This window comes from Sciurus carolinensis, chromosome 11 (genome assembly GCF_902686445.1).
Source record: "Sciurus carolinensis chromosome 11, mSciCar1.2, whole genome shotgun sequence".
NCBI lineage: Eukaryota > Metazoa > Chordata > Mammalia > Rodentia > Sciuridae > Sciurus > Sciurus carolinensis.
Genome location: NC_062223.1, coordinates 55,639,574 through 55,667,001, shown reverse-complemented (window position 1 = coordinate 55,667,001; position 27,428 = coordinate 55,639,574). Strand labels below are relative to the sequence as shown.

Below are 27,428 nucleotides of genomic sequence, written 5' to 3'. Positions count from 1 at the left end.
TTTCCTCTGCTATAGTTTGCAGCGTGTGTTCTTAGTGCTAATTAGAGATAAAGCCTGATGAACTGACCTGCCCCACTTATCATCAATTGGGTAGCATCACCCAGGACTGTTGGAGTTTTAACAATCTGCTTCGTCAACGGAATCTAAATTAGCAGCACATGCTCCTTGCATAAAAGCACATTAAATAACTGCAGCGGCAGGTTTATTGGTATGCTTGGGATTTTATTCTAATATTGGTTTATTAGAAGCATTATCATTCATGGACCGCGTAATATAAGTCAATTAGTATTATTAAGATTGTATCATGTGCATCTATTTTTGGTGTTTTCACTTGGCACTATTTATTGAAATCAAGCTTTCCTGATGTTTGGAAAGTCCTCCTGTATACAAATGAAATTTGATATTCATGTCAATATATGTGTCAAATGCAAGCAAGGAATTTTAATGCCCTATAAAAATAAATATTTAATTGTGTTTTCCCATACATTTTCATAGGATAAAGTCACTGCTTTGTGTGTTTTTGAGTCTGGATATCACACTTGAGGCTTCTTGTATCATAGAATAGAAAAAGGAAATAGGATGCTATATTATCTCTGTTACTACACAAAGAGATTATCTAAGCAAAGCAGTTATGTCCTTTTCTTCATGTTTAAAAGTCTATGACTTTAGATAATGTTTTTAAAATTTGCCCATTTACTATACTCCATTCTTGTACTACCTATGTAAGGTAGTCTAATTAAAAAAAAAAAAAGAGTCAAATTTTACTACATAAATTATTCAACTAGGAAATCAGTGAATGGTATCAGCACCATTGTTTTTGTATTTTGTGATGTTATCAATAAATCAAATCACATTTATTAAATAATTAATTTGTTTCTTCTTAAAAAATATGAAAAGGCCAAATACTGCCTCTGAGCAGCATGAGAAAATTACCACATGGAGCTAAAGAATTGTTGCCAAAAGCAAAGAAATTTAATGGTAACTTAGCATACATGCCCTTATTGCAATGCATTTAATTTTAATTAGGTTTTCCAAATGAAACAAAAAAATAATCTAAAGGATTCTCATTACTTCTACATCTCCTATATTTCCCCAGAATGAATATACAGGAATGAATGAGGGCAGACAATGTCAATGATGACAGATACTACTGCTAATGAAATGCATTTACTATGTACTAATTGTGCATTGGGTTTTTTCAATAAATATTTTAATATTGAGGACAAACAAAAGAGATACTTTACTCCCATTTTATAGATGGCAAACTAAAGCATAAGTTCACCAATTTCTTCAATTACTGAAAAAGTATAAAACTCAACTTGCATCCCATATTGCCTGTATTATCAAACATTGCTTGTGTTTCTCAGTGATAATATGTGAACTTCTTGTTAAAATGTAGATTCCTGGACACCTCCCCAGAAAAACTGAATCAGAATATTGAGTGGTTGGTTCACAAATCTGCATTTTCACTAAGCATCTCTGGTTATTACAATATTTAACCACAAGCACAATATTATTTGTATATTATAAATGATTTGCAGGGGAACATTATCCAAACCAGGGTTTATGGTCAGTGGAAGCCCAGGAAAAATTGATTTTGGTTTCTTTTGCCTTGTTGATTTGTCCTTTGTCCTTGTCTCCACTCAATAAGTGGGTGATCAAATCAATGCTTACACTCTGGCCCATTATGTGGAACATCAAATATATAGGTAAAGCGGAAATCAAGACCAAGAGCAGAAGTAAAATGGAGATAGGCAGGTCATAGGTCTCCAGATAAATGTTAAAGTTGTGATCAATAATTGCATATTCTTGAATTCATGTACAGTCATCATAAGGAAAAAATACATTCACATTAAACAAAGTTTCTCTATGGGTGATGCTTTCCTTATCAGGAACAAAGTCATTCCACAGGATCTTGGTCAATAGTCAAATTCCATTGTAATTCTCATTAAAAATATAAAGTACATATTTTCCAATCAGCTGTGTGCAAGGGTTCTAGATGAATGATGGGCCAAATACTGAAAGTTTATGCCATGTTACCTCTGAATTATTTTGCCATTTTGATCATACTTTACTTTGATCATTAGCAACAAACATTAAGTAAGTCTATTTGCCATCAGCAGTAGTCACATTAGATGTCTTGAGAACCAAGAGTATCAAAGGAAAAAGGCAGTTGCATTGTGAAGGTCTTATGGCATGAGCATACTAAACCTTTTATTTGCTTTGTTTTAACTTCTGAATTAAATGGTCCCATTTGAACTACATAGAATCCACTTACATTTAGTCTAAACATATTCTCTTGCTCTTGTCTAGTTATTGATTTTATTTATTGCTTGTAATATTTAGCCTTTCAAAATTCAAGTATAGTAAAAATCATTGAAATAATTTAAGAAAATGCCTATCTGGGATATAATAAAGTTAAAAATCCCACTTGCTGATATGTACAGCAAAAATGAACAAATCTATACTTTTTGCTATTGATGAGATTTTATTAAATTTACATTTCTATAACCCACTGGAGATTAGCAAATATTTAGCCTCTGTTAGTTTATGGAGACATTATCTTCATTCTTATCCTTTGATTGTTCCTTCTCTGTGCCTTTAACTTTGGCTTAGTTTCAGTTATTATGGAGATGTTTGAAGAGTGACATAAATGAAGAATCATTAAAAAATAGTATTTTTGGATGGATAAGGACTTGTGAGAAAACTTCTCTTTTTCACCTTCCTAAGAACTAAACAGATAGGATGTCATGATAACATAGAGTTGCCCAACACAGAACAAAATGGAAAAAATCACTAATCCTTTTAGGGACTTTCCAAATGCAAAATCAAAAAGCACATTAAATCCAGAGATATGTTAATTGCCAGATCACAACAGAAGTAAGAGAGTCTGTTGTCTACTTGGTATTCCTACTTGCAAACCTGCAAGCAAAAAGTATACTTAAACATATTTGTTTAAGGTACATCTCCACATACTTGTGTGGATCTACATCTAGATCAGAATTCCTTAACTTGGAAATTACTTACATTTTGGACCAGATAATTCTTTGTTGTGGAGTACTGACTTTTACATTGTAGGTATTTAGTAGTACCACTGGATTCTGTCTATTAAATACCATTAGTGTCCTCACCTCTAGTCAGAATAATAAAAAATGTCTTCAGACATTGACAAATTTGCCCAGGAAGACAAAATTGACAAAATTGCCCCCATTGAGAACTTCTAGTTTAGATGTAGCATTTTATACACACACACACACACACACACACACACACACACACACATGTATCTCAGTATCATTTGATAATACTATGAAAACTAACAACATTTTTTTGTTGACAAAATGCATCTGTAAGCATCTTTTGGAGATTTTTACAACTACTTAGGGTTGACTATAATTAGAAAAATCTTGACCATTCAAAAACAAGAGACTGACTAATGTCCATCATATGCTATGTGGGCAGACCTTCTTATAGTCTTAAAACCCAAATTGATATGAAAACAACCTATTCTATGTCCACTCTCACTTGATGGAGTAAACATGTTCCAATCACACCCCAAGAACATGTGATTCTAACCCTTGTATTCTCTTGAAGAAAGAGGATATATTGACTCTGTTTCTCAGAAGGAAAATTTAAATGTACAATAAGCAGATGATTTCTAGTGTTAAATTAAGACACATATGGACATCACAAGAGGACTTTGCACAAAAATGCTTTCTCCATAGCAAGACTGTTCAATCAGGCACATTTTAGTAGGTATTTTGGCAGTGATATAAATCAAGATTGCTATTTGTGATGGTACAGACAAATCCCCTAGTTATACTGTATTTCCTCCCTTACATATTATATTAATTAAAAGTTGTAGGAATATAATTGTACAGACATCAAGTATCCATAACCTAGTGTCTTGTGAATCAGACTGTTCAGAGCTATACAAGACTAGCCAAGTTGTAGGCTAGACCAGAGTTTGGTGTAAAAATAATTGAAAACACAAGTTGGTGTCATAAAAATAGCAGACCTTGACTTTTTCTACAGTTGTTTCAGAAGTGGGTTTATTTATTGTAACAGTTATTCAATAAACTCACATAACCATTGACCCTTTCATAGTCTCTAAGCCTTTGCAAAGCATAGAAAGTATCTGATAAAAAATATTCTATGGTGTATATATACCTATTGGAGTTTTATTCAGTCATAAAGAAGAATGAAATCATATCATTTTCAGGGATATAATAAGCAACAAAGAAGTTTAAGATTATTATCCATTCACAATATAAATTTCAATAGTAATGATTTTCCTATTTTGCTTGTCTGAAATGCCTATTTTTTGTAATAAATGTAAATTATGTTTGTAATAACAAATGATATTTTAATTCTTAAATTTACAAAGAGAACATAAACATCATAGAAAGACTTAATTTTTCTCAGTTACTGGGCATCTTTTAACCTTTCCAAAAGGAAATGACATTTTGCAGGATAATTTTTTCCATTATCTTCCCTGTGCTCCAGGGACTTACAATTATGTAGATAGAAAGTAATGATTTACCTGGAGTATTGTATCCATTTACCAGGATTAAAAAACTGTCAGAAAAAAAGATTCCTGTATTCCTCCAAATTTTAAATCTTGCACCTATGTAGTTTGAGTGATTCCTATCAACATTCATCTATTGTGATTTCTCTGCTTACCTCTATAACTGGGGTGAGGTTTCTAAAATCATTTAAAAAGTAGATTATAATTCCATTTTCACAACAGAGAGGAAAACATTTATTCTATTTCCAGGTATCACAGGACTATGAATAGGAAATTTGGAAAAAGAATGAATGCAAAAGTAACACTTCAAATTCATAAGCAGTCAGGGGAGTTACTTCACTTCTCAACTTGTACGCTTTCAGAATGATGGCACATGTCACATACTCAGTAAATGGCAACTTCTGTTATTAATGTTCCCACTTTTGTTGTGCAGGTGCTTCCAAAAAGTAACCAGAATTTTATGGCATCTTTAATAAGGAGAAGATATGAAGATTTGAGGTTTCTCTGTGTTGTTTTCCAGTTGACCCCACTAGTAAAAGAATAGATGTTGATGCTCTTTTCAAATTCCTGTAAAGTCAGATTAGTGTGAATTTGGTTGAAGAATTTCCTGAACTGAATATGTTTCATTTCCAAAAATTAAGACTAGCATAAGGGAGGCACTGAACCGGAAGTTGAGAGAATCTCAAGCTCACCACCACTGAGATCTTTCACCTACAGAGCAGGGAGGAGACTTTTCCTCATTTGGTACCCACTTCCTCTCTTCTGTTCCAAACAGTCCAGTTTCTTCTTCTTTTGCTTGTAAGGCTAAGGTACAAATCAGTTCTCCATGGCTTCAGAATGAGATGTCACTCAATACTCAGCCACTTGGAACTATTTTACAATCCTGTCCTTGATCCTGCCAGGATCATCATTTTGTCTCAGACATAAAGAAAAATATCTCAAGCCATTTTCATTCTCATTTTCCTTACAAAAAGCAGATTTTCGAGTCACTTAAGTACAACTGTAGGAAGCAATGCCTTTTGTTCACAAACATGGATTTGGGTTGGAAAAGAAAGATGCAGCCTGGGATAGTGAAAAGAATACTGGATCCAAGGTCAGAAGACAGCTCTCACACCAGAGCAGCCTCTGTGATGTGAAACTCACATTAGCCTACTACACGAGTGCCCAACTTTTACATTTGCTATTTCTCATGAAGCTTCTCATTTCACCCAGTTGTGCCTATTTGAAAACACATATAAGTGTCACCTAGATAGTCAATGAGTTGAGATTCTTACCTATATATGACTGAATCCAAATTTCACATACTTTACATTATAATTCACTGTTTCTTGATCACCTTATCTGTGCCCAAAGGCAGTTAAACCTGACAGATTTTATGGGAAGCCAAATAAATTATGTGAGTAATGAGCCATAATCTTCTGTTTGATTATGTACATTTTTTATACATTCATTTCAACATTTTTGTTATGCCTAAGGCAGGAACACAGGAAATAGTAGGAATTAAGAGCAAAGTCTTCAAAGTCATACTAGTTCAATTTAAGTTGAAGTTCTGCTATTGACCAGGATCTGTGACATTTGATTAGATATAATTAACGTTTCTAACTTTTGGTTTGCTACCAGGAAAAGGATATCAATATTACCTCCTCATAATAATATTATGAGATTAAGTGAGATATCTATTTAAATCACTTAGTAGAGTATCTGATACACAGCCTGTAAGTAGAAATGATAGCTACTACTGATTTTTTCCTCAGTTAACCTGGGAATAAAATAGAGACTCAGCAACAATAGGCTGCTGCTCTGAGAATAGCCAGCAGGTAAATGATAATGCCAGGTATTGGTATCCATCTTCTGCTACTGGAATCTTTCTACTCCTATAGTTCTTATAGATTCTACTATAACATTCAAATGGAGAGTGTTTTTATTCATATCTTTCCCAAAATGCATTCTCCATTCCCAGAAGCATTTTATGTCATTTATTCTCAAGCTAATACACATTAATTTATATAATGGAGTTTCACTCTGGGGGAAGAGAGAACTAATTTAGCACCCGAAATAGTGGCATATTCAACTTGAGTAAGGTCCCTGAGTAGGGTTCTTTGTGCTATTGTTTATTTTCCATTTCTTGAAGTTGAAATGGAAGTTCAACTGTATTATTGATAGCATAGGTGTCTTAGTACTTGGGCAGATCTGAGACCTTGGTGCTTTGTTGGCTTCCCAAATTCACTCAGGAATCTCAGGAAAGGCAAACACTGTAATCATTCTAGCTATCATTTCCACTGACCTACCAAACATTCTCAAGTCAGCATCAGGAAAACTGCATCTATCAGATTCCACTACTTACTATTACTTGGGAAAATTTCACCTTTTCTATGTGAAATGGGAGAATCATTTAAATTAAATTTTAAGGTTGTTTATACTCTGTCATGAGGCATTCCTAGGAATTAACAAAGAAAATATTCAGAGATGGACACATAAATGATATTTAAGGATACATATAATATCTTAAAAAGATGACATTTTAAATAAAAACACTTGAAGAAACCTAGATATATAATGATAATCAATGAAATAAACTATGTGAAACTGTTCTATAGAATCTATAAAATATATCAGGGGAGACTAATAATGTGGGATATATAGCATATGGTTAAGAACTTGAACCCTGGAAACTGACTGTCCAGTTATAAGGCCCTGCTCTATAATCCTGGGAAGTGATTTAAATCTTTTATGCCTCGTTTTCTTGATTTATAAAATGAGAACCAAAACTACACTGCTTAATTGGAGAACATATTTTAAATTTCCTGGTGTCTGGTGAGCACTCAATAAGCACTGGAAATTATTAAGTAGAAATGACATGTTCCATGTGATTCAAAATTTCATGAACAGATATGTACTTACTGCACTCAGAAAAAGTACATGGCGTATAAGTTCCCTGCAGGATTTGGGCTCTTTCACAAAGAAAGCAGCAGCTTCCCTTTTTGTTTTCTAAATCACTTTTTATTTATTTTTATGTTTTTTATTAGTGTCTTTTACATAATACTGGGGTTCCTTTTGACATAGTCATACATGCATGTATTATAATTTGCTTCAAGACTCATAGGTGTTATGTATCTCTGTCCCCATAGTGAGTGAACTTTATGGGAGAAAGAATAAGTTCTCATGGAATTGGTTGGTGCCGGGTCTTCTAACACTGGTGTCCTATGGATGGATGGAAGATGTGTAGTCGCTGGTTCTTCCTTTGTGGAGGGCTTCAGTGAGGGTTTCAGATCACTGGAAATTTCCAAATGGAACTATCTTGAAAGGACAATCCTGTTAGTCTGCTGAAGCTTGACCCCCTACCGGATAACTGCTGTGTTTGTAAAGGCCCATTTATCTATGTGGTTTCTTATCCTTGTCTCACTTTCATATAACTAGGTTTTCTTTTCTTTTCTTTTTTTTTTTTGCAGTACTGGGGATTGAACCCAGGGTCTTGTGCTTGTGAGGCAAGCACTCTACCAACTGAGCTACATCCCCAGCCCCTAGGTTTTCTTTAAGTAGATTCTTTCCTCCCACCCTGTCAGTCCAATCACAGTGAGCTGTCTCCTAACATGGTCACTGGTCAGTTTTTATTTTTTTCTCTACTGTGTGACAGAGGTAGCCTTAGACCTAGGCATTTACCTTAAGACTTTTGAGATATAAGTCAAATATCCAGGGGATATTTCTAAGTGTGCTCAAAATATTTTTCCCTAGGATGAGTTTAGAGAGGAAGTTCTGTCTTCTCTCTCTTTCTCTCTCTCTCTCTCTCTCTCTCTCTATCTATCTATCTATCTATATCTATATATATATATATATATATATATATATATATGAAACAAAAAAAGGTGAACTGGAACTGGCAGCATGTCAAACAACCTTTCTCCAATGAATTCCTCACTTTTGGCCTCACCAACATGTCTACTCGATTTTTAGGTCTGTATTTACAGAGCTGGAAGGCGATTAATACAGGCACTATGGATTTCTACAGGAGGTGTAAAGGCAGCCTAGCACCCAGCTTTGTGATGTGTTCTTAATTATTATTACATTATTATCTGTCAGAACTCTGGCATGCATGGGAAAAATTCAATTTTAATATCCTCTTACATTTAAATTCTATAAATTCTTGATAAATGAATAAATGAATGACTATAGACAAGTAACCTAAATTTCACATGGTCCAGTCTTTTAATTTTACAGATCACAAGTTGTAATAGCTCCAATTCAAACCTTATTTAAAGGAAACCTCAGATAAATTAAATCACAATAAAGATGGGGAGGACACAGAGAAGTGCCATTTGCATGAATAGTATAGAAAGTTTTGTGCATTTCCAGTAACTTTGTCTGCATACATTTCCAAGAAGTTGTTTGCATTTTTGCCATTGGAAAGGGAGTCAATCTTTTTTTTTTTTTTTTAACAGATTGGCATTCACCATAAAATAAATGAAGGCTATTAGGGATTACCTTGTCTAGTTAGTAATGCAGAAAATAATTCCTATTTAGATGACAAGCACTCTTGCTTCCCACCAGGCAAGCACACACTATTGAACTATGAAAGTCAAGAGTTTGGTTCAAATGCTCATTTTTAATCCTATGTCCTAGAAAATGCAAACGCTACAGTAATTTGAAGCATGATGGCTAAACAGAAAGGAAATCCAGTTTTTTGTGAAACTATGATCAACTAGAGCACAGAAATTACAAACTTTCTGTAGTAACTTGCCATAAGTCTTTGTATGCAAGAATATGCTTTGCACTATAGATCATGCGGAAAAAGGCTAATTGAAGCCAATAGCTTGACCTAGAAGGAATATAATTTTGGATTTGCATCACTCTCTCCTAATAGGATTCACTGATGAGAAATGGTAGTTGCCTGAAAATGTTCACTTGCGTCCAAAATATGATGAATCAAACAGCAAGATCTATGCATTCATTTAGGTAGTGGTTTTAAAGATAAGCAGTGTCTGGCTTGGTGAGCTAATGTGGTTTTAAAGCATTCTGTAGTTTAACAGAGACCTTAAAGTTATCTGTTGTGGCAGCAATTTTAACCAAGTAGATTGAGTCCATGAGGGGAGATCCTAGAAGATTATTTTATTAAAGGATATCTTGCTAAGAAAACCTTTCAGTATACCCTCAGTCCTTAAAAGATAAAGTTCAAATTCCAAAGTGTGATATATAGACTTCAGTAATTAGACCTCTGCCTACCTCTTTGGCTTTATCTCCTACTTCTCTTTAACATAACTCCAGCACATTCTAAACTAAATCCAGTCACCAAAATATACCTAAGATTTTTCAAACCTATGAGATTTCATTTGTATCAGTCTCTCTGTCAGAACACATGTTCAGATTCACATACTGATCATAAAATATATTAATATAAAATACCATAAAAGTTTAGTTATTGATGGTCCCTGATAATCCAGAATAGGCCTGAAGTTTTCCTCAAATTGTTTCTCCTTCCCCTTCCCAGTGGACATTGTTATCTATTTTTTCACATTTTCTGAACTGAGGTTTGAATCACCCTTCTCATTTTTTCTTCCCTTTATATCTAAATTCTCTAACTCAGTCTTCAGAATATGTGTAGAATCTTTATTTCATAGGCTCTCCAGAACTACCTCCTTGGCCATGATTCATAGTACTCTTTCAACTAGATTGTAGTAGAAACTTCTGGACTGTCTCCACCATTACACCTATAGTTCCTTTTAATATAGAAGCTATGTGGATATTGTTAAAATATGTTAGATCTTTCCATTCCTCTGGTCCAAATCTTCTATAGTTCCCCACTTTCTCTCAGAGTAAATTAAATAAAAACCATTACAGTAACTTACAAGCCTCTACATGTTCTGGGCCCACCTCCTTGTTACTTCTCCATTCTCACCATTCACTCTGCCCTCCCTCACTTGTGGAATAATTTTTCAGCCATAATTGTCTCTTCAATTTTTCTGGAGCAGATCTATTATGCTTTCCTTACAGTTTGGTTTGCTTGGAATGTTGATCCTCCAGGTCTTTCTGTGGTCACTTTTCTTATGTCATAGGGGTTTCTGCTCAGGTGTTTCCTTCCCTTGGGCCCTGACTCCTTGCTGTAATGACACCTTCGCCCTCTCTGTCATGCTTATATTGTCCAGTGACTTTATGGCTCTGTGATACAATAGTAGTATGCCCCAAGAATAAACACCCAAGAGAACAGTTTTTTTTTTCTCTTATTGCTATTGCATTTCCAAAGACAAGGGTATTACCTGGAACACAGCGATTGCTGAAGACATTTGCTGAATAAATATATAAATTAGTGAAAAATAAAGCCATTTGAGCTTTAATGCTAATCTCCAAAGTCACCATATTGTCATCATGATATGTCTTGGAAAGAATAAAGAAAATAGTGCTGTCAATCATACACCTTCATCCTTGGTATTTTTGGATCATATGTAGTCAGACTTATCCTTGATTTTTCCTCCTTGCTTACTCTGCCATTCTAGCAGATTCCTCAGTGTATCTATTGTTTTTTCTTCCACCTCACTTCTTTGTTTAACTACTGCCTTTGGTTTGTTACCTGGAATGATGTCAGAAAACCAGTCTCCAGATGCTGAATCTTATTTTTATCTCTCACACACACAAAAATGTTCTTTCTTCATTGCAATCAGTGCATTCTTTACAAAATATAAAGATGATAAATTATGTTCTTACTAAAAACAAAAAAAAAACCTTAAATGGTTGTCAGTGTACTTGGTATACACTCTAACCTCCTCTCTTGAGCACTGACGACTCCTGATATCTTCCCTCTTCCACTTTATAATCAATACTCCTGTTGTGCTGAACTTTGTCAGATATTCTCAAAGCCATAATCTTCCAATTTCAGGCTTCCAGTCATGTATCTGAAACTCTTTGGCATCTTTTCATTTACTTTCCTTTCCCCCATGATATCTATCTGACTCCACCTTCCCTTATTCTTTCACATGGATTTTGACTTAGGTTTTTCTTCCCAAGTATTTTTCAGACTCCTTAGTAAAGGCTCAATCCCTTTGATCATATTCCCTATTAACCTGGATTTTCCCTCATAAAACATATCACATTTAGTTATCTTTTTTACTTGTTTTCCCTCCTCTTTCTTCTATCACACTTCCTTTAGCCAACAGTTTTGGTCCACTCATGCCCACTCCTCCCAAAATACCTACAAAGAATTGTTAACTGGGCATACCTATTACTAATCCACCATATCTCCAGATTAGAATAGTGTTTGTGCAAACCATTTTTATTCCATTCCATTTCTATGAGTCTCATTCTTCCCTCTCCAAGGTTTTAATTTTAGGAAATGTTGATGAGGTCATATTAAGTTTTACATATCATTCTGAGTGGCAGAAGCATTCCCATATATTTTGATATACATAAACTAGACATTTCACTTCAAGAGAATAAGCAAGTCCTCTCTTCCTCCCATAGAAAAAAGCCCTGGCCTTTTGCAATACATCCCCAATCTGAAGAAATATCAGATATGTCCCTTTTCTGGTTCTTAAGTTTCTCTGAGCCCCCTTTTAGGCAGACAATTTGATTGGAACCGTTAGGGAAATGTGAACCACACTTTTAAGCTTATTTTTTATTTACTGTCAGCAAAACATTATCACACTTTCTTTTAGTAAAATGATGTCAACTATCAAAGAGCAAGTCTTAAAGTTGTCCAGATGCTTAGTCTCTAGTCATGTGGAGAGGCTACAATCACTTGTGTATTCCCCATAAAATTCATGCATTAAGATTTTGGGGGTGTTTATATTTCTTGTTCTACACATATTTTTCCTAGTGTCTCAAAGAGCACCATGCTTTCTTAGTCTTTGAAGTAGAGGCAGACTGGTGAAGGAACCATCTAAACTACATACTTATTCAATGTTTAGGCTAGACCACAATTTAAGACAGATCATGTGCTTAATATGTATTACGTTATTTAAATTTTATTACTCAGAAGGCAGGTATTGATTGGCATCCTTGATCCCACGTTGCTTGTCTAATTTCATCATTTATTTACACACCCCTCCCCCTTGCTATTTTCAAACATATATGAATGCCGCGGGGCCTTTGTACCCAGTGTTCCCTTTTGCTGGCATGTTCTTCCTCCGTATTTTCAAGATTGGTTTCTTAACCTCTTTTACGTCCCTACTCAGATGTCAGTTCTTATAAAGCCTTTCCTACCACTTTTTAATCACAACACTGAATCTTATCCCAGACAACAGTACCTCCACTCCATGCTTTACTTGTCTCCATTGCACTCATTCCTTTTTAGGGCACTGAATATTACTAACTTTCTCTCTTCACAAGGAAATTTCAACCACCGTGATGCCAGAGGTTTTGTCGCTGTTGTGGGGTGATGGCCCCAGTTCTCGGAATACTACCTAGAACGTGGCTTGCACTCAAGATGTAGTTACTTAATGAAAGAATATGTGACTCCATGAATGATTATCCTCATTTACTGAGGAACTGATGTTAAAAACTATAAAGTAATATGTACAATATTATGGAGCTAGGAAGTGTCAGAGCATGGTTTGAACTGTCCTTTGTGTCACACAAGATGCTAGCTTTTTTAAGATTTGTTTTTCTCCAGATGCACATGACAGTCAAGTATATTTGGGCATATTACATATACATAGAGTATCACTTATTCTAATTAGGATTCTATAATTCTTTGCTACCTTCTTCAAAATGGCAAGACTTATTTAAAATGCTCTGGCAGTTGTTAGAGCTCATCTTCTGGGTTGTTTTCTCAGGTAAACTCTGAAGTCTGAGTATGCTGGTATGATTCCTTAAAACCTTATCTACACTACTCTGATGTTTCCAGAGATTAACCCTCTCCTGAGAATGGAATCGTTATAATAGCAATAATTTTACTAAAAATCTTTAAAATCACTAATGCATATTTATAGGCACTGTATCATCTCTTTTTAAGTCTTCCAACACCTCAATCACCTCAAGGAGGGATATCTTACTAGTGTCCTAATTTTCAAATGAGGAAACTAAGGCTAAGCAATAAAGGAAATTGTTCGTGATTATAAACCTGAGTCAGTTTGGCCTTAAATTCTAGTCCAGTTGTTTAAAATTCTGTTTTTTTTTTTTTTGTTTTGTTTTTTGTTTTCCTATTATGGCACACTGCCTTCGATCTCCCTTTTACAGAGGTATTCATTTCTTTCTCTTGGCTTCAGATTATTGGTATGAGGATTTAATATTGAAAATATCAAAAAGATGAATGAACCCACAGGGCATCTGCATATCAGGGCAGTGGGGCACAGGTGACCTTTCAGGCTGGATAATCTCTGCCATTCATCATCTGGCCTTGACGAAGTTGTATAACATCTCAATATTCTTAAATAGTTCTCAGCATTAATTAGTAGTTCTAATTAATGAATAGAAGATAACAATAAAGTAGAAAAGAGTCATAGTATATGAACATAAGCTTGGAGGCTGATATTCTAGTAAAATCCTTCCGGTCTACCACTCTGAGCTTGAACTTGAAGTGGAATAAAAGCCACAAGAGTCTCTTAATGCTGATGCCACTTCAACAGCGAATAATAATTGTGTAAGTTGGTTTTCCATCACTGTGATCAAATACCTGACAAGAACAACTTAAAGGAAGAAATGTTTGTTTGGGTTCACAGTTTCAGAGATTCAGCCCATGGTTGGTCAACTCCATTGCTGTAGACCTGAGGCGAGGCAGGATGTCACAAAATAAGGGTGTGGCAGAGGAAAGCTGTGTAGCTCGTGGCATCCAGGAAGGAGAGAGGGAAAGAGAACAAGAGAAAGGGGGCTGGGAGAGGCATCAGGGACAAGATATAATCCCTAAGGACACAGCCCCAGTGACCTGCTTTCTCCAGTTACATACTACCTGTCCACAGTATGTGACTGTAGTCCATTCAGATTATTAATCCATCAAGTGGATTAACCCACTGATTAGGTTATACCTCTGTAATATAATCATTTAACCTCTGACATTGCTGTATTGCCTAATAAGAGCTTTTCATGGGACATTAAAGATCCAAACAATAACAATAATTAAATACCATCCTAAAACATCCCATGCATATTAGGCTATGGCATAACACATCCCCAGATAAATTAAAATTTAAAAATCAGATGGAAACAATGTTTCTGAACAGATGTTCACAGGTAACTAATGTACCAAAAATTGGAAGTTTCTGGACAGACATCTGAAGTTCTTTTCAAGTATAACTGCAAATCCTTCCCTGATTTAACACTTGTATTTTTTTCTCAAGGAAAATTATTTCTTACATAAAGTAAATACAATTTCATGACTTGAACATCATGCTTACATTTCAGTAGTTACCAGCCATCCAAGTGCTTGCTATTTGAGCAGAGAAACTACTATTGCTAATTCTGTCAATGCATCAACAACTCTTACTTTAAAGGTGCTAGTCCCTACAGTGAGCATATAAGTAGATAATAGGATAGACACTATTATTATTCTAATTTTATAGGTGAGGCTTGAGAGGGTTAAATGCCATGTCAACCCACTCAGCTGGGCGATGTGGAAGTGGGATAGGCAGTTCTTACTCTTCTAAGTCCCTAATTATCTGCATTGTTGAAATTATTCTGAAAAATAATTTCTTTTTTCACTATGTAAGTTATTCTCCATTTCTTTCTCAATTCCTACACTCTTTAGTGGAGTTTTCTCTAGCAAAAATTTGGTGAATGTTCCCTATGTCTCCTTTTTCTTAAGGTCTTAAGCCTTGAATTAAGCCTGAGTGTCATAACAGGAGGAGGAAAGGCAGGAGGCCTGAAAAACTTATATAAAGTTAGCAAACTTAATTGAACTATAATGTGCATAACAAAGCAACAAAATATAAGTATAGAATGCACTGAAGTTTTATAACATAAAATACCTTTGAAACACCCCCCTCCTCAAAAAAAAAAAAAAATAGGACATTACCTGTTCTGTGGTGGACTTTCTCCTGTCTTCTTCCAAGACACCACCAAGAGGAACCATTGTCCTTGCTTCTAGCACTACTGACCAGATATTTTTGAACATCACAGAATTACAGCATCTTTTTTATCTGCATTATTTTCTTCAGTATTAGATTTGTCATACTCATCTGTTCTGTTCCCCATAGTTGTAGTTTGCTTATTCTCATTGTGGAATAGTATTTTATTTTGAGAATGTACCAAAGCATATTTACCCATTCTACTATTGGTCTTTTGTATTGGCTCCAGTTTGGGTTATTTTGCTACAATAAACATTCTTATGCATAGGTGACCATCATTATGCATTTTATGTATCTATATACACAGAATGAAGTTTCTAGATGTTCATTGGTTCATTCTGAACACCGCTGTACAGTTTCCAAAAGTAATTATACCTATTTATATTTCCAGTGACAATAAATCAGAATTCCAATTGCACCATGAATTTATCAATGCATATTTCTTTTTTCTTTTTACTGACTGCATTTTGATTCATTGTACATAAATGGGGTACAACTTTTTGTTTCTATGATTATGCATGATGTAAATTCATACCATTCATGTAATTATACATGTACATAGGGTAATTATGTCTGTTTCATTCCACCATTTTTCATACCCCCACCCCCTCCTCCTTCTCATTTCCCTCTACATAAGCTAAAGTTTCTCCATTCTTTTCAGTCCCCAACCCCTCACACCCATTATGTATCATTATCCACTTGTCAGGTAAAACATTCAATCTTTGGTTTTTTGGAATTGGCTTATTTCACTTAGCATATTATTCTCCAGTTCCATCCATTTATCTGTAAGTGCCATATTATTCTTCTTTATGGCAGAAAAATATTCCATTGTGTACATATACCACATTTTCTTTATCCATTCATCTGTTGAAGGGTACCTAGGTTGGTTCCACAATCTAGCTATTGTGAAGTGAGCTTCTATAAACATTGATGTGACTGCGTCATTGTAGTATGCTGATTTTAAGTCTTTTGGACTTAAAATCCGAGGAGTGAGTCAAAAGGTGGGTCCATTCCATGTCTTCTGAGGAATCTCCATACTGCTTTCCAGAGTGGCTGCACCAATTTACAACTCTACCAGCAATGTAAAAGCGTGCCTTTTTCCCCACATCCACACCAACATCTATTATTATTTGTATTCTTGATAATAGTCATTCTAATTGGAGTAAGATAAAATCTTAGAGTTGTTTTAATTTGCATTTCTCTAATTACTAGAGATGTTGAATACTTTTTCATATAATTATAATTATTAATCGCCTGTATGTCTTCTTCTGTAAAGTGTCTGTCCAGTTCCTTGGTCCATTTATTGATTGGGTTCTTTATATTTTTGGTGTAAAATTTTGTAAGTTCTCTATAAACTTTGGAGACTAGTGCTGTATCTGAAGTGCATGTGGAAAAGATTTTGTCCCACTCTCTAGGCTTTCTTTTTATGTTATTGATTGTCTCCTTTGCTGAGAAAAAGCTTTTTAGTTTGAATCCATCCCATTTATTGATTCTTGCTTTGATTTCTTGTGGGAGTCTTGTTAAGGAAGTCTGATCCTAAGCCTACATGATGAAGATTTGGGTCTACTTTGTCTTCTATTTGGTGAAGGATCTCTGGTCTAATTCCTAAGTCCATGATCCATTTTGAGTTGAGTTGTGTGCAGGTGAGAGATAGAGGTTTAATTTCATTTTACTACATATTGTTTTTCAGTTTTCCCAGCACCATTTGTTGAACAGGTTATCTTTTCTCCATTGTATGTTTTTGGCTCCTTTGTCTAGTATGAGGTAACTGTATTTTTGTGGGTTTGTCTCTGTGTCTTCTGTTCTGTACCATTGGTCTGCCTGCCTATTTTGGTGCCAATACCATGCTGTTTTTGTTACTATTCCTCTGTAATATAGTTTAAGATCTGATATTATGATACCTCCTGCTTCACTCTTTCTGCTCAGGATTGCTTTGGCTATTAGAGGTCTCTTATTCTTCTAGGTGAAGTTCATGATTGCTTTATTTCTATGAGGAATGTCTTTGGGATTTTAATTGGAATTACATTGAATCTGTATAGTGCCTTTGGCAGAATGGCCATTTTGATTATATTAATTCTGTCTATCCAAGAACATGGGAGATCTTTCCATCTTCTAAGGTTTTCTTTAATTTCTTTCTTTAGTGTTCTGTACTTTTCAGTGTAGAGGTCTTTCACCTCTTTTGTTAGATTGATTCCCAAGTATTTTATTTTTTTGAGGCTATTGTGAATGGAGTGGTTTTCCTAATTTCTCTTTCAGAGGATTCATCACTTATGAATAGAAATGCTTTAGATTTATGCATATTGATTTTATATCCTGCTACTTTGCTGAATTCATTTATTAGTTCTAGAAATTTTCTAGTGGAGTTTTTTGATCCTCTAAATATAGAATCGTGTCATCAGCAAATAGTGATAGCTTCAGTTCTTCTTTTCTTATTTGTATTCCTTTAATTTCTTTGGTCTATCTAATTCTCTGGCTAGTATTTCAAGGACAGTGTTGAATAGAAATGGTGAAAGGGGGCATCCCTATCTTGTTCCAGTTTCTAGAGGAAATGCTTTCAGTTTTTCTCCATTTAGAATGATGTTGGCCATGGACTTAGCATAGATAGCCTTTACAATGTTGAGGTATGTTCCTATTTTCCTTATTTTTTCTAGTGTTTTAAGCATGAAGGGGTGTGTATTTTATCAAATGCTTTCTCAAAATCTATTGAAATAATCATGTGATTCTTAATTTTATGTCTATTGATGTGATGAATTAAATTTATTGATTTCTGGATGTCGAACCAATGTTGCATCCCTGGGATAAACCCCACTTGATCATGGTGCACTATCTTTTTAATATGTTGTTATATGCAGTTTGCCAGAATTTTGTTAAGGATTTTTGCATCTATGTTCATCAGGGATATTGGTCTCAAGTTTTCTTTCCTTGATGCATCTTTATCTAGTTTTGGTAGCAGAGTGATACTAGCTTCATAAAATGACTTTGGAAGTGTTCCCTCCTCTTCCATTTCATGGAATAATTTGAAGAGAATTGATATTAGTTCTTCTTTAAAGGTCTTATAGAATTCGGCTAAGAATCCATGTGGTCTTGGGCTTTTCTTGGTTAGTAGGCTTTTGATGGCTTCTTCCATTTCAGTGCTTGGCATTGATCTGTTTAAATTGTGTATGTCTTCCTGATTCAGATTGGGAGGATTATATGTCTCTAAAAATTGTCAATGTCTTTGATATTTTCTATTTTTTTGGAGTGTAACTTTTCAATGTAGTTTCTAATTATGTTATGTATTTCAATTGTGTTTGTCGTGATCTTTCCTTTTTCATCACAAATTCTATTAATTTGAGTTTTCTCTCTCATTCTCTTCATTAGTGTGACTAAGGATTTATCAATTTTGTTCACTTTTTCAAAGTATCAACTTTTTGTTTTGTCAGTTTTTTGAATTGTTTCTCTTGTTCAATTTCATTGATTTCAATTCTATTTTTTAATTATTTTCTGTCTTCTACTTTTGGTGTTGATCTGTTCTTCTTTATCTAGGGTTTGAGATGTAATGTTAGGTCATTTAGTTGTTGACTTTTTATTTTTTTAATGTATGAGCTCAATGCAATGCGCTTTCCTCTTAGTACTGCTTTCAGAGTGTCCTAGAGATTTTGATATGTTGTGTCATTGTTCTCATTTTCCTCTAAGAATTTTTTATTTCTTCCCTGATGTCTTCAGTTATCGTTGCATCATTCAAAAGCATATTATTTGGTCTCCAGGTGTAGGAGTGGTTTTTGTTTTCTATTTTATCATTGATTTCTAGTTGCATTCCATTATGGTCTGATAGAATACAAGGGAATATCTCTATTGTTTTGTACTTATTAATGGCTTCTTTGTGGCATTGCATATGGTCTATTTTGGAGAAGGATCCATGAACTGCAGAGAAGAAAGCATGTTCACTCGATGATGGATGACTCTATACATGTCCATTAAGTCTATATCACTGATTGTTTTATTTAGTTCTATAGTTTCTTTGTTCAGTTTTTGTTTAGAAGATCTATCCAGTGATGAGGGTGGTGTGTTAAAGTCATCCATTATTATTGTGTTTTGGTCTATTTGATTCTTGAAATTGAGACGGGTTTGTTTGATGCACATAGATGATCCATTGTTTGGAGCATAAATATTTAAAATCCTTATATCCTGCTGATTTATAGTTCCCTGGAGTCATATGAAATGTACTTCTTTATCCCTTCTGACTAACTTTGGCTTGAAGTCCACATTATCTGATATGAGGATGGATACTCTGGCTTTTTTGCTGAGTCCATGTGCATGGTATGTTTTTTCCCATCCTTTCACCTTTAGTCTGTGGTTGTCTTTTTCTATAAGATGTCTCTTGAAGACAGCATACTGTTGGGTCTTTCTTTTTTATCCAATCTGCCAGTCTATGTCTTTTGATTAATGAGTTTAGACCATTAATATTCAGGGTTATTATTGTGATATGATTTATATCCCTGGTCATTTTGGCTCATTTTTGGTTTTTAACTTGACTTGGTTTCTCCTTTGATGGACTTTTTCTTTAGGGTAGTTCCTTTAGGGTAGTTCCTTTGCTGACTTGTACTGTTGTTTTTCACTTCCTCCTCACAAAATAGTTTGCTGAGAATGTTCTGTAGTATAGGCTTTCTATTTTAAATTCTTTTAACATTTGTTTATCATGGAAAGATTTTATTTCATCATCAAATCTGAAGGTTAATTTTGCTGGGTATAAGATTTTTGGTTGGCATACATGTTCTTTCACAACTTGAAATATGTTGTTCCAGGCTCTTCTTGCTTTTAGGGTCTGGGCTGAGATATCTAATACCTGTATTGGTTTCCCCTTATATGTAATCTGACTTTTCTCTCATAGCCTTTAAAATCCTATCTTTATTTTGATGTGAGGTATTTTCATTATAATTTGCCTTTGTGTGAATCTGTTGTAATTTTGTGCATTTGCTGTTCTGTAAACCTCTTGCATTTGATTTTCCATTTCATTTTTCAGGTTTGGGAAATTTTCTGATATTATTTTGTATAATGGGTTGTTCATTCCTTTGGTATGCATTTCTGTGCCTTCCTCAATCCCAAAATTTCTTAAATTCGATCTTTTCATGATATCCCACAATTCTTGGAGGTTCTGTGCTTGACTTCTTACCATCTTCTCAGTTTGGTTAACTTTATTTTCAAGATTAAATATTTTGTCTTCATTGTGTGAGATTCTGTCTTCCACAAGAGCTATTCTGTTGGTGATGCCTTCTATTGAGTTTTTAATTTGGTTTATTGTTTCTTTCAAGTATTACTATTTTTTTTTCAGAATCTCTATCTCTTTATTGAAGAACTCTTTTGCTTCCTGCATTTGCTCTTTTAACTGTTTATTGGAGTGATCATACATTGCCTGAATTTGCTCTCTTATCTCATCTTTTGCTTCATGGATCATTTTAATTATGTAGATTCTAAACTCCTTTTCTGTCATTTCTACTGCAGTGCTGTCATTGGATTCTATCAAAATAGCATCTTGATTTGTTAGGGACACTTTCTTCAGCTGTTTTTTAATGTCATTCCTGTATCTTCCCCTCTAGCAGTGAAGAACTGAGGCATTGCAGCTTCACTACTGTAGACTTATTGTGGCCCTGCAGGTCTCCAATACTGCTCCTTTGAGGGGGAGATCAATATTAGCAGCACCCAATATAAACAATATGCAGCCCTACACCAGATAGCCCCTATAAAGATGTCAACATTATTGTAATAAACAGATAGGATGAGTTTGATTATTATTTACAGTATAACCAGTAGGCTTGCAATGAGCCCTACAAGTTCCAGTGGTGGACAAAGAGGATGGGGATGGTCAGAGGATATAAACATTAATGGGATAAGAAGTAAATATGCAGAGGTACCAGATCAGGGGAAGAGTGAGAGCGGGATCAAAAGATGTTGGTCTTTAGGATGAGAAAAGGGAGAAAGAGACTCTGAGGAAATAGGTAAATAAAAGGAAAATAGAATGAGAGAAAAAAGAAGAAATAAAAAAATTAAAAATAAAAAAAATCCATGATTCACAGTCATCCACCACTCAAACCTACCAGTCCTCAGTATCTCCATGCAAGTGCATTACCTGTCAAAGGGCCTCCAGTCTCCTGCACTTATCTCAGGATGGAATCCACCCCACCCAAAGATGGTGGCCACGACTCCAGGGATAATTCAAAATGTCTGCAACAGCCTCCAACCATGCTGGTGAGTCTGCACAGGGTGGGCAGGTGCTGAGTCTGGAAGAGGCAGGGGCGAGGGAGTGGTCACAGTCCAGGGTCTGGAAGCAGTGGGGGGCCTACATATTTATTATCTGTATTTTTCTTGTTAACAATACTGGTGGTGTGGTATTATATATTTTTTATTTTCACTTCTCTTATGAGTAATATATTTGGATATTTTTATATATTTAATGATAAACTATTTTGTGAAGTACCTATGTCTTTTTTATCAATTGAGAAAACTGGTCTTTTTTAAGGCACATAGTTGAAAAAGTCAAATAATTCTGTAAGACTAGTTATTAAAACACTAATTCTTTGCTCCCGTCCTACTTTATACCTCCTTTTCAAGACATTTTCTTCCCTTTATCTATAATAAGAATACAATTATACCACTGTTTATTACTACTTCTTAGGACCAGAGGTTATCTATTGACTTTCTACTTCTGAAGAAGAGAATTTAGCCCTTTCCAACTCTCACCACTGTAGACATACACAAACACCCACTCACATACACACAGGAACACATACAACCATTTCCTATTTTCCTCTTGTATTGATTAAAGCCAGTGTTTGCCATATATGTAAACTACATTTATAAGTGAGTTCTGAAGTTAGCAATCATTACTTCTTTTGTGTCACAAATATTTGCTTTCCCTGAATGAAATGGCTATCTAATTTTGTCATTGGTGTTTGTTTGGATTTGTTTTCACTAAACATTGAATCAACCCCAAATTCTCTTGAAACAATAATAATCTCTCAATACATACCAATGGATTTGATAATTTATAACATATAACTCTATGATCAAAATATTTATAGAGCCTCTTTACCTGCTCAGTTCTATGCTAGTAACTCTTTGGATCTTATAACACAACTATTTTCTTTGGATCTCTTTTTAATATTTTCGTATTTGTTTGAGATCCTGTTTCTGAATCCTTTGCATTTGTCCTTTTCTGAATTGTACTCTGATTTCTGTAGAACAGATATGCAATTAGCTTCTTAAGATAGAGTATATGAAATATAAGTTATTCAAATGTTTTACATCTGACAATGTTTTATTCTACCTTTGTTTGTGGTTGATAGTTTGGATGGGTATAGAATTCTAGATTGTAAAATGTTTTTCTTTGAAATATTTTAGGAATAACCATGCTGTCAAATTTTCTAGTGTTAATTTTGAGAAGTAAAATACCATTCTATGAATCATTTGGAATTCACCATTTTCTCTTTGGAAAATTGGGACTGCTTTACTCCTTCTCAGTGTTATACAAATTGATGATGATATGACTTTGTGAGATAATATTATTAAACCAATAGGCTATACACTTTGAAGAGTGTTTCCATTTAGGAATTTCTGGTGCCATTTCTGGCATTTAAAAAATATTTGTTGACTTCCTTGCAGAGCTATCTATTTCTGCTATCGTGTTTTGTTATTGTTTACTGAATGTTCTTCTTTTATTGTGTCCAGTTCCTGAAGCATCTTCTTTGATGTTTCTGAGGATAAGTGCAAGATATTTTTAAAAATTTTTCTTATTACTTAATAGAGTCTATTTCTCTAAACTTGTTTTTTCCTGCTCTTTTGTTCTTGTGTTTGTTTTTCTTGAATAGCTCATAGTCCTTAAATATCTGCTCATCTTTAGTAGTGAAACAATACAATGCTAATTTAAATTAAATTTTAGGTTATCTGTGTGGGATGTTGATGTCCATTATTTCAGGTTCATTCCTTTGAACTATTCAGAAGTTGGAGAGAATAATGTTCCAGTATCCTTAAAGGAAACAAATTCGAAGAAGAATTAAACTTGATTGTTAGCATTCTCTGAACCAAGTAGAGAGAATAAGGTAAAGGATTACAAAATTTAGTATGCCAAATTTATTTTAATATCCCTGTTGTTACTATATTTCTGCTCTCAATTGTTTTTGTATCTTTGTGGTAACCTCTTCTGAGCATAACCTAGCATTCTGCAGGCAAGAAAAAGCAGGAGGAGTCTAACTGAGGTAGGGTAGTAGCTCTGAGGTATCTAAGTGCTTCCTTAATTTCCAGTTAGATTTCTCCTTAACCTTACTATTCCACCTAATTCCAGAAATAACTGATGGCACCCATTCCTGGGTCTATGATATAAGTCGAGTTCCTTCTTGACTTTCTCCACTGTGGGCTATGAGTCATTTATCTCATGTATTCCCAGTAAACTATCATTCATATATCACTTTTCTAGCTTCCAAAATTATGTTGACTTTGTATCCTCTTCCATGTGTTTTGCCCTTGAGGATCTAGGCCTCTGTAACTTATGTTTAATATGATTTAATTAGAGTTTAAGAAAGAAAGTAGACCTAAATGTATCTAATCCAGCATTTTAATCAGAAGCTAGGTCCTCAGTTCTAAAATTGTTTTTGATCCACAAGTTAAAAGTCATAAGACACCCTTTTCAACATGAAAATTTATATAAAATAGTACTCTATTATTAATTAAAAATAATGAAATGCTATAAAATGTCTTCCTCTTTCAGAAGATGTAAGGTTAGGGAAAGGGATACATTTTTTTTTAAATTTTATCACTATTAATCTTTACAAAAAATATTTGAAGAGAGTTCCTGAAAAGACAGACATTTCCCCTTTGGAAATAGAGTATCTAACTAATTTTAAAGACCAATAGAGCATTATTTAAGATGGGAAATGTTTGAACTATTTCTTTAAATTTTCAGGATGTTCTGGGAAATTGATACTATAAATTGTCATTTTGGTAAGGATAGTTAAGTCAGGTTTAAGGGGAAAAAAGTCAGAACTATTTCACATTAAATTTCATTCGAAATGCAATTTCGAACCATTTGGAAGTGAGATTTTCAGTGGTTTGGGAAATGGCCAAGGGAATGTAAATAAGGTGAAATGGTAAAGGGAAATGTAGTGCATAATTGGGGTTGAAGGACCATCAAGATACCACAGAGATAAGCACTGGGATCAGACTTATTTAACAACTTCATTAATGGTCTGGAAGAAAGAGGATTCAACAAGTTAATTAAATCTACAGATGGTCCTTAGTGGAAGTTACAAATACCAGAGAGAACTAAGAAATAATATAAAAAAGAGCAGAGGGTCAAAAGCTTTGATAGCTGTGGGCACAGAAGAGCAAAATTAAGTTTGTGAAGGATAATTATAATTGAATACACATTGTTCAATGAAAAAAAAGGGGGATTTAAACTGCAATCATTAATGCTGAATAAAAAAAAGCAGTAAAGTCAAAAGAAATTCTATGAATGATGAGCAAGTATTTATCTGCTAGAGAAGAGCTTTGTGACTTTAGATATAAATTAAATTGAAAAAGGAAAGTACTTTTTAATGTTTCTCCTGTGCCTACTATTTCCAAAACAAATATTTCAGACCAGGAATTGGTTAGTGTTACAAAAACAGATAAGAATTGGCTCTGACTCTCAAATGTACATATTTTCTAGTAGGAAATGACTCATAGCCCACTGTGGAGAAAGTCAAGAACCCACAAAAATACTGTAATAAAATCATGAGGTTAAGTTTTGAAAATGGTGGAAAGCATAGTATGAGATCAGGGGGATTTTGTTGCGAGGGACTTATTATGAAATAATTAACTTCAACCTTTAAGTATGGATGATTGGTGTTAACGTGCTAGGAGGTTGGAAGGATGACAACCCCATCCCAGTAGTGCCATTGACCATAGAAAACCATCTTGCATCTATGTATTGGTAAATCTTTATGAAAAGTAGGACAGAATCTGATTGTGGTCTGGAGGTAGTAAAGAAGACTGAATGAAGTCATTACAGCACCCACTGACTACAAATTATCTATATGGAGAGACACATAGATAAGATGTCAATCATTTTACTCCAAGGTTATTTTCACAACTTTACATAAGTTAACTTCTTTTATTCTCACACTCATTTCTATAGGATGAGACATTATTTTTGTTCTCAATTTGCAATCAAGAAAACTGAAGTCTGGATAATGTAAGAAAATCAACTAAGGTTAAGCACTAGTAAATAAAGGGACACTGGGAATCCAACCGAGGGTTGCCTCCTTCTAAAATCTTGAAATGTTTTTCCCTATTGTGTTACACTATTTCTCATGGAATAATAGACGATAAGTACAAAACTCATTTGTATATGTCTTTTTCTATTCCTTAGATTTTTAGGAGCTTGTTCTAGGCAGAGAAACCCTTTCCTTATGGGACTCTCATCAATAGAGTTGTCCTGGTATATAAAACAGAGTTCAATCTCTGTAATTTTCAACAAAAATCATCTTAAAAGAGGTATGTATCATACCAGGTTTAATTGATTATAGGTTTGAGAAGGTGAAATACATGAGGTAGTTAACACATGGCAAAAGTTATATAATCTCATCCCTTACTATAGTTACCAAGAACAGAATCCTGTGTCACCATGTAAACAATTTAAAAAGTAATATCTCCAAGAGGAAATTGTTATATTTGTTAAAATATCAATATATTACAAGCTTAATTGACAATATACATTGAACGTCTTTCAGTCTGTCTGTCAGTTACCCGTTCTCCTACACAGAAGGAAGCAGAATTACCAGTTTCTTTTGTTTATGTGATTTTGCTAATAATTTCAGTAGGACTTGGGTGGTGTTGCCTTCTTTAGCAGGATATCTAGGAGAGGAATATGCAGATATATTTAAATGGGTTGGAAATAATTGAACTTCACAGTTTTATATTGAAACAGCAAGAGTGGGAAAAATTCCTGTGGAAAGTGCTGCAAACCATCAAGTAGTGGGAAAATGGGAGGATAATGGGAAAATAATAGGAAGATGAATGTCTGAGCTGGAATATAAGCAAGGTATAAGAGAAGATTCTAGAAGATTATTGTTGAGAAAATGTATCTGTGTGGGTGATTGCCAAAGCCTCTTCATATCTTCCCTCTTCTTGAAACTAGTGGGAATTCCTTGAGCTTCTAAAGAATGAGATCCCCAGGTACTTTGAGGAATCCTTGTAATAAATGTGAGGTGGTTTGACCTGGAGTACAGTCACTTGTGGGAAAGTCAAGTACACATTTTGGAAGAGATTAAACATTATGAAACAATTTTCAGAAAACTGAAATCAAGCCCATTTCTTTCAACTTCTGAATCTATATTTAGCCAAATAACACAGATGGAAAGAGGATCCTATTTTGGTATCTGGGGAAAATTTAAGAAATATTTGTTTCTTACTTTAAGTGACTCACTCATTTTCTAGGGCTCAATTCATGCACTATGAGATAGCACTGGTGATTGTGACGAGATTTCTTTATGATAGTGTGGAATCTCTTCTTTATTCTGGTAATAGTAATTCCCCTATTGTTCAATCTTATACAAGAAATATCACAGGTCATGCCATAGAGTGTAGAACCTTGAAAAGCATGAAATATTAAAAGCATAATTCTACTTTTTGACACCCGTGGAAATTACATTGGCCTCTGAAAATAACACCTGAATTGAGTCTCAAAGATGAAGGAGCTTGAAGAAATAATCAAAAAGCAACATCAATCCTCAAAATCAACCAAGTATGAGAATTTATTGATTAGGAAAAACAAACAAACAAACAAACAAAAAACACTAGCTGAGATGACAGCTAACCTAGAGAGACCAAATCAATTCATGCAGACATTAAACATCTTTTCAATACCTTCTTCAATCAAAGTAGCAAGTAGTTGCAGGTTTTGG

The 27,428-nt window shown here is 34.4% G+C and overlaps 1 protein-coding gene across 2 annotated transcripts in view; it reads left to right on the top strand.

Annotated features, from left to right (window-relative positions):
- Positions 1–27,428, top strand: part of Nell1 (neural EGFL like 1) — an 865,354-nt gene that overhangs the window by 681,563 nt on the left and 156,363 nt on the right. The window lies entirely within an intron of this gene.